Genomic DNA, 14,973 nt, shown 5'->3' with positions numbered 1-14,973 from the left:
TTTTTAAAGTATAAATGCATATTCGAATATCTTTATAGTGCAATATTATTATGTATTATTTATTAGGTCAAAAGAAATGTAACTAAAAATAAATAAAAGTAATGTGCTACAGCCTATTTGGTATAAATCCTGTGTATTGGCCTTGAGGATCAGGATATTTCTCTCTAATACACCAAACACAACAACTTGGTATGACCACTCTATGGCCCCTACCTAACGCACCATACTGCCAAACTACATACTGCCTGTATGCAGCATATCGAGATTCTCGATTGTCTGTGCCTGGTTCAGCCGAGTCTTCCAAGGCCAGAATATCATTACGTGTGTCCCTGACCAACCTCAAAACTGCTGGATTGAGACACAGAAGTTCAAATGTAGCTGTCCTGCTTATACACTTTCTGGTCGCTGGCCACAACATTTTCTTTCCAGGTCTGTGGGCATCTCTCTGCAGTTGTTGCAGGTACCCCATACAGAAATGTAATATATGTCAATATATGTAAATTACATATATAATATCAGTGCCCATGTATGTCTGCTGCATATATTAAATATGCAAAATTCATATATGTAAAATACATGGACATATATGGAAAATATATTTCAAAATATTGCAAAAATGGCCGTTTTCATATAAGTGCCATATATTTTCCCATATATGGACATACATGTGAAATATATGTAAGACACATATATGTATACATGCATATATGTACTTATTTCCATAGTACATACTTTCACTTATATTAGGGATACAAATATGCTTCAAATATGATAACACCATGTACTTTCACTTATATTAGGGATACAAATATGCTTCTTATATGATGCCACCATGTACTTTCACTTATATTAGTGGCACAACTATGTTTTTTTATACAGCCTACACATATATTTGTACTCATTCTACAGAACACACAATTCCAAGTCTTTTCAAATACAAACTTTACTGCATTTTTTCACCACAGACTTGACAAGTACAAACAAGTACAAACTTTTCAAGTAAAAACTTTAACTTCATTTAACATCAACTTCAGACTTTATTTTCTTTTTAAAGCCTTTTCAAAGCGCTCACTTTTTTCCCTCAGTATTACATTTTCAAACTTCTAGGCACATTTAAAACGTTCCCAAACTCACTCGCTGGGGAAAAACAAACTCATTTTTAGTTAACATTTTTCCTGGACATTGTCAGTCTTAGCTCTGCCATCTTCCCATTCAGGTCTCTTCCAATCTGGGCAGCCAAAACGAGTACTTTGACATAACTGCATCTGAGAAAGTACATTTTCAAGAAAAAGTTAGGTATTAAGCAGACAAAACACTTGTGGATAAACTTATCACAAAGATAAAAAAAACTTTGTTGCAGTTTCTTCTAGTGCAAGTCAGTAAAATTAAGTGACAAAGTACGTGAATAGGCAAGTAAGGCCACACTTAGTGCAAGCATGGCGGCCAGTTTTGCACCAATTTAATTTGCAGGCGAGATAGGGTCATAGTGCCAAACACCACCCTCCTCCACCACCTCTCATCAAAACTATTTTTTACGCAGAATGTGAATTTGAACACATACATTGAAAATTTTTGAATGCACTAACTGCAGCCCCATGAATGATTGTCCATTTGTTGGCAGATACCTCCACGGGTGTGGTTCGAAAGCAGGCACTAAGCCGAAAGGGGTGGTGGTAGCACAGCAGTTAAGGAACCTGGCTAGTATGCTAGCCTAGAATTTGTGAGTTTGAATCCTGGTCACCACCGTTGTGCCCTTGAGCAAGGCACTTAACCCCAAGTTGAACTTTGTAAGTGTACAAACAGTTTAAGAAGTAGGGCTGTCACTTTTTATTCGATATTCAAATATGCATTCAAACATGACGTGAAATATCCACTATAAATAAACCATCCGGTTTTTTAAAAATGCCATGTGTAGCGCATTTTTTACAGTCTAACACCTCTTAATAGGGAGGAAGCTGAGAATGAGACCGACGGCAACTGTGCGCAAGAGAGGGAAGATGTGGCTCCGGCTTCTGCAGACTTTTTTTGCTTTTCCTGTGGAAATTTTTTGGATAATTCTGCGGAATGATTTTAAATATTTAAAAAATACATAAGAAAATTTAAGCCGTAAATATTACCAAATTGCATCTAGAATAATTACTTTTTAAAGGCTTACAATGAAAATGAAAACACCAAACCAAACAAGTGCTCTGAATTAAATTGGACCAACACGAACCAGATAGATAGAATTATAGTTTGCATATAAAATTACATATATTATTGTTTATAGTGTTATAGCAGAATAAAAAGCTTGTGTTAAAGGGACATTCCACTTTTTTTGAAAATATGCTAAGGTTTCAGCTCCCCTGAGTTAAACATTTGATTCTTACCGAGAAAATATACTCTCAAACTGGCATAATAATCAGTGACTGCTGATGTAACATGGCTGCAGCAGGCGTAGTGATATTACACACTGCCCGAAAATAGTCCCCTTGGTTACCTTCAATGGCAGGGGACTATTTTCGGGCAGTGCGTATTATCACTACGCCTGCCGCAGCCATGCCACACCAGCAAAGTCACTGACCACTACGCCAGAATGAGAGTATAGGTCTAACCATATCTGCAAATAAAATAGCAACTTTTAATTTCCGTCGGTCTTAGTACACAATGTAATTACAGAAGAGTCAAGTTTTAAATAGGAAAAATATTGAAACAGATCACGACCCACAGTTCGGCTCGCATGCGATTTGCGGATTAATATGCAAATTTAAAGGAACAGTATGTAGGATTGTGGCCAAAACTGGTACTGCAATCACAAAACGTGTGGCTAAAACTGGTACTGCAATCACACAACTGGTGGCCAATACACAAAATGACAACATAAACATCAGTTGAGGGCTGCAACTCCACTTTTTAAATAACAATATCCTGGCCAGACTACTGTTGTCAGTGATATAAGTATTTGAAATGAAAATGATTTCTTGATGTCTAGAGACATATTAGGGCCATTTTATGATTAATTGATATAAATTTCTTACATACTGTTCCTTTAAATAGGGTGAAAGTTGATCATTTGCACGTGTTTCAAAGGCTTGCAAATGTTAACACTTAAGTGATTTTAAACAATTTAACCGCAAAAAGGCGCTAAAATAAAAAAAATTCTGTACACACAGACGCACATGAATTTGAAAGTGTCCGGCCCAACTCCAATCAAAATGATTATCCCTACGCCCTTCAAAGATCAGAACTCTTGATGTATAAAATACATTTGGCGAATAAAGCACTGAAAAAGCACTGAAAAAACATGTGGAGCGACTGTTTATGCAGCATCTTCTTCCCGAAGCGCCGTTTGGAATTCGTCCTCTGTCCTAACCGGTTCAGGAACGTCAACTTTAGGGTTGAACCAAAAACCGGAAACTACTGTTTCTGTTCGGAACGAACCAATTGGGAAAAAATTCAGGTTCAAAGCCATGATGTAAACTTTATATTAAACAACAACAGCATTTGTCTTGTAAACTGATTTAAAATGATCACGTGCTGACTGTCGCATGTCACATAGACGACAGAGTGAAGTAAGATCTGCTTAACTCAGCGGTAAGTTTTATTTCTCAAATATCAATGGTTTGTGTTCTCTATCATTAAAAACGGTCAAGCAAACAGCACGCGCAGGGTTAATGCATATGCACGCGCGCATACATAGGCTACGTATGTGTGCTTGTTGTCAGTGACAATTACTTTTCACAAACACGCTCAAGCACGGGATATGTGTGCTTGATTTTTCTCAAAAGTGACAGCCCTAATAAGAAGATCCTTTATAAAGACATTACACGTATATAGACAGGAGCCATCTTAGAAAACAGTCTCGATAAGTTGAGCAACGAATGTCGTGCTATATACATTTGACACCCCTATAATCCCTCCCACTCTGAGGTGTTGCTGAACTCAATGGAAAAGCTAACCACGCCAAAGTAAAGTGAGCTGACTCGACCTTACCTGTAGGGTACTATGCAATGGAAAAGCGCCAAAACCCCTTTAACCATAAAACAGGGTTAAAATGACGTGCTGTCTCTAACTACAATATAAAAACGTAAGATTTACATTACCATAACATCTTCACTCTGAAGAGTCGCTCAGCTTCTTCTAACTCAGTCAAGTCTTTTAGAGAGAGTGATAGAGGTAATGTGATTAGTAGCTACTGAATACACTACAGTTTATACATTTAGTACATTACTTAATTACTTGCCATTTACCTTTCATTATGTACCGTGACTGGATAATCCATCCATTCTATGACCTTTAATAAAAAAATACAAAGATAAACTTAATAATTAACACCTGTCACCGGTATCAACTGGCAGAAATTCACTCTTACCATACAGCATATGCGAAAGAGCTCAGGAAATCACTCTGATGGGCCGGCCTACAAAAAGAGAATAAAAGGGAAAAACACTGCGATTAGGCAAGGTTTAAGCCAAACATTAGTTGTAATTTTGGTGAGGTAGTATTGACTCCAGCCATGTCAAGCGATAAGTGCTTGGCCTTGCAATGTCTGCTAAACACAAACATAACCCTCTCCCTAAAATAAAAGTATAACTCTTACATAAATATAAATATAAGGAATGTCAAAATGCATTAGATATGAACCTTTTAAATATATTAACTAAAGCACACCACCAGTTGCCAGAAAGCTGTTTTTATCTATCCGTGTGTCTCAATCAGCTCCCTTGTTCAGTAGTCAGGGCACTGATCAGGGAGTCAGCCATTTTAAGGGCTGTCTCAATCTCAAAATCCGTTTAGTGCACTGGAACGTTCGTTCCCTAAAAATTCCCACAATGAAACGCAAAAACCAGTAAGCATCGATGGTCCCTATATTCCCTTACCGGAAATCACATGACCTTTTCTGAAGCTCGCCAACCGAACATCACGTGATCCAACTCAATAAACTTTATGAAATGTTACAGAACTTTTATAAAAGACAAACATTTGTTTAGTTGTAAATATAAACACATTGCTACACAGTAAGGGACCACAATCTACTCAATATTTAAAATAATAAAATTGATTTAAAATTGTAAATATATTTATTACATTTAAAATGTAATTGCCTCCAATTTTAGGCACAGATATGTAAGAGAATAATGACAGCATTTTTCACAATGTACTGTTTTTAAAAATAAGTCGGAGAGATGTTAGGTGTGTTCGACATCGGCTGTGGCTGGATGTAACCGATCGGCGAGATTAGCCGCGTGCAGGTGGGGAGGAGCTGAAACGGAGACGTGAAGTCGGACGCGCTGTGGTTCCCGTAGTTTGCTGCATTTACGTCAGGCATTGGTGATCACGTGCCGTTTGCTTGCTTAATCGCATTAAACATGATTTGTAAGATGTAAACTACATAAAAGTGAATTATACTGTTTTGAATGTCCGTGTATGAGCATGAGTGGAACTGAAGAGGCTTACAGCAGTGTTTTACAAGAATAAAGAGTTCAACATAAGCATATATTATTTAAATACCAATGTAGGGTCTACGTTTTTCATCCATTTTATTTTTAAGAAGATGACACAATATAACATCGCGACTACATGAAAATAGCTTTAACTGTTTTAAAAATACAGATTTGTGAGCATTCCTGGAACTGAGGGCGTGAAAATAAACACGAAATACACGTGATTGTTGTCATGTGGTGAATCCGACCAATCGTGAAAAAGCTGTGTCGTCATTACAGCCCGTGCAGCTCCTCTTCGCGAACTGCGCTGGCTTACTCAGGCGGCTGATCTCGAACCGCTCTCGCGGTACTTAAAAACCATATGACACAATCACGTGCCTGCAGCGCCAGCTGAAGTCGGACAAAAATACTAACCGGAATGCACTGCTTCAAGTCAGCCACCGATCGGTCTGCGCAGCGCCGCATGAAGTCGAACACACCTACAGGTTTTGCTGGTTGTTGATGAGTAACAGCTGTGAGTAATTACAACGCGCTTAAGCAGCCACGTGACAGAAATAAGTGAACATTGTCCCAATGTGAAGTGAGCTAGGGTCCTTACCAGTGCACACATTATACTGATTCACGACCTCGGGAGCTAGGGAACGAACTGAGACACACGGTATATAATTTACATTCAGATGTAACAGTTACATTACCAATGTCTGTGAAAATGTCTGTTGGCCTACATGTTATTTTTCTAGAACAGTAATGACTAATTAGGCTTTAAACAAACTAGACAGCAAGAAACGTATTCAAAATATATTAAATATTTTAAACTTACTTCTAAAACCCCGCTGTGCTGTTATCATCTTCTCACTTCTGTCAGATTTTCCCGGTCATTTTTGTTCTTCTGCGCTTTTGGTTTGAGTGGCGGTTGGCAACTGAAGGGTCATTAGCGCCTCCTACTGGACTGGGTGTAGCGCATTCAATAGGCAGTGGATGAAATTTTTATTATATGCTATGTTCTTTTGACTATTTATTATTAATTAAGCAATACATTTAACACGATTTAATAATAATAATAATAATAATATGTAAATTCACTAAACAAACACTATACTAAAAGATATAAAAGCAACATTAGGTTATTTATTTATTTATTAACTTTACAAATCCCTGCACAAATAAAATAAAAAACTAAACTAAATTAAATTAAAATAATAAAATAAAAATTTATAATGTCATTGATTTGTGATTATTAATAATAATCAGTATCAACTTATCACTGTTTGTTAATATACACAGACTTAGTTGGCAGTTTTCTGATGATGGTAAACTAGATAAAATAGCCATAATGATCATACATTTCAAATCTTCTTGAACACTCACTTACATATTTAAAGATTATCTGACCAGATATTTTTTACTTGCTGTATAAAAGCAAAAACTTGTCTGATGGTGATCCTGGGGGGGGGGGTCTTTAGGTCACAAAACTAACAGGACTTCATAATATAGTATTTTTAATACAATAATGCAGTGTTTTCTTTGTCATTTTTGACAAATACATCCACAAAGTACCATAACCATATGCCACAGCTTTAAAAATGCATCAGTATCACATGCATGTATGTTTACATACATTTATTAAATATGTGGAAAACAAATATGTATGTCACATATTTATAATTAATGTTGTCCATATATGCGAGAAACCAATACTATACTGTAATATATGCAGATATATGGTATCATATATTGATGAACCCAAATATTTTTTTCACATGTTTGGACATATAAATGTTCATATATGTTGCAGGCATATATTGTGTTCTCAGATAAGTCAAATATATGAAGAGATATGTGGAAAACAAATATGTATGTCACATATTTATAATTAATGTTCCCCATATATGTGAGAAACCAATACTATACTGTAATATATGCAGATATATGGTATCATATATTGATGAAACCAAATATTTTTTTCACATGTTTGGACATATAAATGTACATATATGTTGCAGGCATATATTGTGTTCTCAGATAAGTCAAATATATGTATAGATATATGTCATACTATGTAAAATATAAGTACATATATGGCCATATATTACATTTTTGTATGGGAATGTCACGGCTATGTTTATGCAACCGGCCACTGATTACAGATACATGTGTTTTATTTCAAATAGAACCAGTTATAAGGAACATTAATTTGTTATGACCATTAGAAATTAAACTGCACAGAAATGGAAACTGAACTACAGGTAGCTCTAATATACATTCAATGTAGTCACGCAATAATGATGTTAACAAACGTTAGCAATTTGAGAACAATATATATTTTGCCCGGTTTGACGTGATATGATATGCAATCGTTTGATTTAATCAGCGTGATTTACTGCAATGCTTTTTTCCTCCTTAGTTGGTAAGAACAAAAGTGGATGTTACTTACTTGTTCAGATGACATTTTCCGATGAAAATTCTTATTCTGGTTATAATTTTCAAAAAGTATACTCCGTGATTGCGGATGATAGTATCCACAGCGACGCGGTGATTGACAGGTTCACTTCATACATTGTGTTCATCCGCGCTGTTTCGTGCCGATGTACAACCCACGTAAAGTTGATTATTCCGCGAATAGCTGCAATTGCAGATTTCGAACAGAGATGGCGACAAAGAGGGAAAACGCTGGACTGCAGCTTTAAGTACTTTAAGTGCATTTTTTATCACTCGTGTCTTACAACCCTCCGCCATTTTTTCTACCGCCACATACCTGTACGCGACGAATGATGTCAGCAGGCTATAATCGATTATGGGTTATTACTGCATCGATGCAGAATCGTCCACCCCAGCATCGCGATGCATCGCACAATCGATTAATTGTGACACCCCTACTTAGTACACAATGTTACTACAGAAGAGTCAAGTTTTAAATAGGAAAATTATCGAAACTCTTTGGTTATTTTTTAGCCCGATACTAAATCAGATTCAATGGATTGTGCCAAGGTAGCGCCAGACCCGGAGATCAGCTGAATGAATTTCAAAATGGGGAGGGGGAGCTGAAAAATAAGCATATTTTCAAGTATGCAAGTGTAATGTCCCTTTAAAACCTAATAAGTTACTGCCATATTTAAATATTTCAAAAGCGCTACAAACAAAGGTGAAAAAAACATACATTGAAATGTATCGTTAAGCTGAGATAAATGACTTGTACAGTGAAAATTTTTTTGGTCATACCCCACACCTATGTATAGTAAAACTTTGACTGTTTGTACGCACTCACTTGCATAAAACACAAAGGCTGCATATGACTCCTACATACAGTTGACATATGTGCATTGTGACAAATTTTAATACCTTTTGGCCACATACTACATTTACAGAATAATGCATGATAAAGCGTTGTGAAGGAGATACAAATGGTTAGACAGCCTCAATTATAAACAGCACTGTAGTTGAGGAGACAAACACCACTGAATACATTGCAGTGTTACCCACAGACTTAGTTTATTTGTGGCGTCACATCCTATGGGTGGATGGCTAAAAAGTGGGTAACTAATATGCAGTCAGGTGTTGTGCACAGCATTTTTTACACACACACATACACTAACCCAACCCCCTCTAATAAAATATAAAGTGACTGGGGTCACAAAACAACTTACGGATTATGACGGAATGCATTATTAGGTCCTGAAACTTCTTTTTGCCCCTGCGGCCCTTCAAACTGTAGGTGGCCCAAAGGGCATTTGTTCCAATTTTCCTCATCATTCGCCTTACAGAGTCACCAGGAGTTTTACCCCCAAGCAAAGCCAGATAATCAACCTGCAAAGAGACAAAAAACAGACATTTAAAAGTATAAGGCTTGTATTGTATTAGCTAGTGACTTCCTTGTCCTCTGCTCAGTGTTCATTTATTAGATTTTACCATTCAGCCAATGAGAATACAAATTCATCTCTAAATTTTATGTTCTGACAAGTTAGAATAAACTAATGATCTTAATGCCCCCAAAATAAAAAACAGAAAGACTTTAGACTCAATAAGGTTGTCTAACCAGGGAACCATTTATCATACATTTCAAAACACATGGTTAATTTTAGGGCTGTAACAATCTTCGGGTAACTCAAGTAATTTGAATACAAAAATGTTTGTGCGTGTGTGACGTTGTTAATCAATGGATCAGCACCATTTCACTTTGTTTTACTCTTGAATCTCATTTCCTCACTGCATGAAGTTCATACATTTAAAATCGTATATTTCCACAGTGAAATTCAGGCATAAGTCATAATATGGATTGAAGTCTGCTTTTTAAAATGTGTGGGACTCGTGGATTTATTATACGAGAAAGTGAACATACTATAGACCCCTTCACGGTTCACGTCACAGGCTGTTCCCACTGCGCATGTCGGGGTCAGAAAAGTCATTACAGCTGATTGACTTGCGTATTATTCGGTATCGTCAAAAATGCCTACTTACGTCGTGGGCTGTGAAAATCGCACGAGGTCTTCCGTTAAGTTTTCGCGATTCATGCAGAATCTCAAAAACAAAAAAATACAACATCTGCATCTGCAAGCAATTAACGTGCAGACTGGAACAATGCAAAGATCAAAGAGGCTTGTGTTTGTAGTGCTCACTTCATTTGAGGTAAGTCATTATTTTTCAGCACTGTTAGATTAAATTATAAAGCCTAAATGGTATGAACAGTTCGACCCCGTGCTGCGCGCGCACCCGATAATCATTCAATGTTTACAAACCTTGAAGGGGTCTATATAAACCTACAGTACTGCCCAGAGCTGCTCTAAAAGTTTATTTTGATAAAAGCACAGCCTCTAGAAATCAGTTGTCTATCCTATAGGGCAAAGTGTCAAAATGAAAGTCTGTCTGCAACTAAAACTCTGACAGAAAAAACACTTTACTATGAATTTTATGTAACACGCACGCACGCACACACACACACACACACACACACGTCTAGTTATGAACTTCACCTGTGGTTGTTGTTTTGTACAAACTGTATATTCTATTCCCAAAACCTACCCCAGTCCCTAACCCCAACCATCACAAAAACCTGTTGGCAGTCTTTAAAGGAACAGTATGTACGAAATTTATATAAATTAAACATAAAATGGCCCTGATATGTCACTACACATTAAGAAATCATTTTCATTTCAAGTACTTATATCACTGACAACAGTGGTCTGGCCAGGATATTGTCATTTAAAAAGTGGAGTTGCAGCCCTCAACTGATGTTTATGTTGTCATTTTGTGTATTGGCCACCAGTTGTGTGATTGCAGTCCCAGTTTTAGCCACAAGTTTTGTGATTGCAATACCAGTTTTAACCACAATCCACTTTTTTTCTGTAGGCGGTATCCTTCAGCTTGTCAGAAGCTTCTTCCAGTTGCCTAGAAGACTGCAGTGGCCTGGTGAACTCCTCTATTTCACGCTCATTACAAATCATGTCTTTAGACAAAATTGACTGAATGGCTGCTAAAGACTCTTCAATTTTGTCCAGTCTCATAAAGATGGCCCTCACATAGGCTGGTACAGCATCATCTGAAAAATATAAATAAATCTGAGAATTCTCCTACAGTCCTTTCTGACCACAAGAAATTGACAAATGATGCAGGTATGGGTGTGCAATATGATTTTTCAAGTGCGTTTTGATACTCAGTTCATTCCACTTTTAATGTTACACAAAAACCTGCTGCACCTTTAATGTTCATCATACAACCAATATCTAAGAGAAAATCATGTAATGTTCTTGTTTACCAAGGAAAATCACTGCATTTTTAGATAATTTTGTGTATATCCATTCAAGTGCAAGAAAATGAACCGAGTGAGCATGTTTTGGCAAGGCATATGCAGCCTTGGCCTGATCACTGCACACGGTGGTTCCGGGCAATCCTGGTTGTCAAACTGTGATATAACTTTGCACCAATATTGTCACCCTTACAAATGGAATTGTGAAGAATGTTTGAAATGCCATCTATAAGCAAAGCTCATTATCATTGTTAAAACATTGTTGCATCATCCACCTCGTGCAGTGTTCATTGACAAAACATCTGCTATTTACACACTTGTTTCATTATTTTGTCTTTTGTCATTAAAAGTAAGAACAAAGACTTTAATTTTCCTCGACCGCTTAATTTGGGAAATTAGTTTGACTATACTGCAGAGTGACTTAGTAAACTAAACATGACAGCGTATCAAGCTTCCTGAAAAATTTAAAATACAAACTTTTTTGCTAGGTCTGCCCCTAATAGTCGACTAATCATTAGTCAAGCAAGAGAGGCTTGTTTTGAATTAATTTAAGTTAATTGATAAGTCGCATAAAAACCCCAAAAAGAAAGTGGGAAGCATTAATTCACATATAAACATTCAGTAGCGAACATACACAAAGCTCAAAAAGAATTTTGCAGAAATCTTTCATTTTTTTAATAAAAATAATGTGGAGCTCCTAGGTTCTCCTGATTTTGTCAAGTGGTTGATGTCCTCAGGGCAACATTATGTTGACCCTGGGACAACATTTCAATCAACCCATCAGATTTCAGAAATAAGTTTACAGTTTCTTTTAAGTTTAAGCTTACAACCAGGATTAGCTGTTTTTAGGCCATTGTTTTTCACTTATCATGTTCCTCTGATTTTATGATTTGGTTATTGTTAGGGGTGGGTTAAGGTTTTATTTAGAAAAATGTTGTTCTTGGGTCAACACACTATGCTGCCCTGAGGACATCAACCACTTGGCAAAATCAGTTCAAGCGTGTAGTATCCTAATGTGTTCCTCGTAATGTGTGTACCACAGTACCAGTGGTAACTACTGTATATGCAAATAGTTTGTGTAGATCTTGGAAAATATCCAACTTACTTTGAGGGCTTCGAGCTAAATTTGGAGTGCTGGTGGTAGAAGAACCTAAATTTGGGTGGGGGGGATTGTTAAAACCCAAACATTTTAACATGTCATCATTACCAAGCTGTTTAGTGACTTATTAAGGCATACCTTGACCACTCTGCAACACAGCTCTGGTTGGAGTTACATCCAAATTCATGGGCAAAGCTGCAAAAAAATAAAATTGTGCGTGTGTATGAACATGTTCACAAACAAATAGAGATAAAAAAAATAAAATGGAATTTGTTCTGAATATACAAAAGTGTAAGAACATCTTTAACTAAACACACACAATCACATACACTAACAAAAGAGATATAAAGCCAAATAGCTTTTTATTGCACATGTCCCAAGTGTTGTGTCAATTAGGGGTCTTCAGGGGATTACTTAGAAAACCCAAGGTCCGACCCGTGACCCGATCGGGTTCGGGTCTAAAAGTTTCACATGTGCCTTGGACACGGGTTGGATACAAAACCTCCGTGTCAATACGTGTAATTTTGGCAAAGATACAGCCTCAAATCCGTTTTTGGCACTCTTCGCAAAATTTGTTGATGCGGTATACGGAAACAGATTGGCAAATCATTACGAATTCCATAACTTTTTCCACTGAGTGTCCTAGATGGTATATATAGGGGCGGTTTCCCGGACAGTGATTAGACTAGTCCTAGACTAAAATAAATGTAAGAGCTGTCCAAACTGAAAACAACTTGCACTGACATATCTTAAAAAACATCAGTGCCTTTTATTTTGCCTCGAAATGCACATAATAATGTTTTTAGTACTGTATGTTTCTTAAAACTAGTTTTAAGGTCTAGTCCTGGCTTAAGCTAATCCCTGTCCGGGAAACTGCCCCATAGAGTTTTGCGCAAATCAGACAAAAGCTCTATAGAGGAGTTTGACAAAGTAGGTTTTACGAATAATTCTAAATGTTGTCATGACTGAAAATTATGTCATATGGTTCAATCGTCTTAAGCCAAGGAATCAGAAGAAATAAGAATTTTGTTTCTAGGACCTCTGTGGGTTGCCATAAACCGCAGTGGCGGAAGAAAAAGGAAGAATAAGAATTCTAACGGATACAATATTCTAGGCTTGACCCCTAATAATGTATTAAGATGGAGACTTACTTGAGCTATTCTGGTTGTGACTAACTGAAAACAAATCCATTGATGGAGTAACTAAAAGCACAGTATCATAGCAAGTTAAAAACTCAGTATAGTTTACTCAAAGTCTATATGCACAATTCTGACAAAAACAAAACAGATTATAACAGACATGAAGCACTCTGTGGTTACTCAATTTACTTACAGGAAGGCATTGTTGGCATCTGTGGTACTTGATGAGTGTGGTTCATTTTGACAGATGTTTTAGGTTTCTTGGCTGGGGGCTGATCTATATCTGTATCTAATGGAGAGATATTTACACATAGTTATTATATAGTCGCTGTCCGATGGAAACATTGAATCTTCATATTTGGTCTTTTCCTTTGGTGCAGAAATCTTTGCTATTGAGCACATTGCCATTAATGGTCTAATCGGATTCAACAGATTGTGCTAGGCTATGTTAAAAGTGCTAGCGCCAGACCCGGAGATCAGATGAATGGATTCCAAAACTGTAAAATTTAAAGTGTGTTCCATAACAGTTTTGTAAATTTTTAAATTTTAGTTTTTAAAACGGAAATAAACTTAAACCAAGAGAGCAATCAAGAATTTTTTTTACCAGAGTCGAGGTACCGTGCTGGAGCAATAACCTTCCTGACTGTTTGCGCTTCCTGTTCACTGTCCAAATTTGAGGTTATTGTGGCCTGGTTGAGCTTTTCTCTAGCCTTGTTGTAGGTGGCTACAAAATATGGATAGAGGTTAGAACAGAGAGAAAATATTCAACAGGTGTGCCAGAAATGTATGCGTGACAGAATACTGCATAAAGCTGTTCAGAATATGGATTAGTTTAAAGGTTTTAATGAGGTAGGTCAAGTATCTACTAATTTACTCAAGTTGTTCTAAATCTTTGTTTTTCTTTCTTTTGTATCCAAATACAAAATAATATATTTTTAAGAATGCGAGTAACCCATAGTATGGGGAAATAAATGTAGACTGTTTCAAGTCAACAGGGGCCAACATCTGTTTTGTTACAGGCATTCAATCAAACATTGCTTTTATGTTTATTAAACAGAGCAAAAGAAACTTACCGAATTGGAACCACTGTAAATGATGACTGATTTTACACAAGTAAGATAAGCAGATGATACGCAAGCAATTTCACATTTTTGCATGTACCATCACTTTAACTTCACTTAAAAAGCAATTATTTAAAATGGAGGTTGTTTGCTGGCTTAGTTTTCAAGATATCAATCTGGAAGAGTACAATACCTGTGTATGTTAACACAGAGACTTCACACTTGGCCCAACATGTTTTATCCGGTATCTCTCGTCGCTTAACTTTGCCCGTAACATTTTTCTGTGGCCAGTAGCAAAACACAGTCTACAGAAAAAAAATGATATTGTTTACAATAAACTCCATGAGTAACATCTGATGACAAATGCCAACCAACTTAAAATGCTGCAAGAGGCCAAAACACATCTATCAGTATTATTGGTAAAATGTTTAGTCCATTTAGAACAATGACTGAAAACCGCACTTAAAGGGACAGCAAGTAGAATTTACCCCCATCTAGTGGTGAAATTGTA

At 36.7% G+C, this 14,973-nt stretch overlaps 2 long non-coding RNA genes across 3 annotated transcripts; both read right to left on the bottom strand.

Annotated features, from left to right (window-relative positions):
* Window positions 1–925: 925 nt before the first annotated feature.
* Window positions 926–6,577, bottom strand: LOC141369003 (uncharacterized). Its single transcript, XR_012372457.1, has 5 exons — window positions 6,244–6,577; window positions 4,352–4,399; window positions 4,230–4,273; window positions 4,083–4,134; window positions 926–1,265 (listed from the first exon to the last, which is right to left on the bottom strand). It is a non-coding gene; the product is annotated as an uncharacterized lncRNA (long non-coding RNA).
* Window positions 6,578–10,784: 4,207 nt separating this feature from the next.
* Window positions 10,785–14,769, bottom strand: LOC141369170 (uncharacterized). Of its 2 annotated transcripts, XR_012372735.1 has the most exons (5): window positions 14,656–14,769; window positions 14,006–14,125; window positions 13,414–13,690; window positions 12,401–12,457; window positions 10,785–10,956 (listed from the first exon to the last, which is right to left on the bottom strand). It is a non-coding gene; the product is annotated as an uncharacterized lncRNA (long non-coding RNA). The 2 variants fall into 2 exon arrangements; XR_012372734.1 differs by lacking the exon at window positions 14,656–14,769 and having other exon boundaries at window positions 14,006–14,380.
* Between the last annotated feature and the right edge of the window lie 204 nt (window positions 14,770–14,973).

The sequence above is a fragment of the Misgurnus anguillicaudatus genome, chromosome 12 (assembly GCF_027580225.2).
Source record: "Misgurnus anguillicaudatus chromosome 12, ASM2758022v2, whole genome shotgun sequence".
NCBI lineage: Eukaryota > Metazoa > Chordata > Actinopteri > Cypriniformes > Cobitidae > Misgurnus > Misgurnus anguillicaudatus.
The sequence above is the reverse complement of the archived record's forward strand: the minus strand, read 5'-3'. Positions and strand labels throughout refer to the sequence as shown.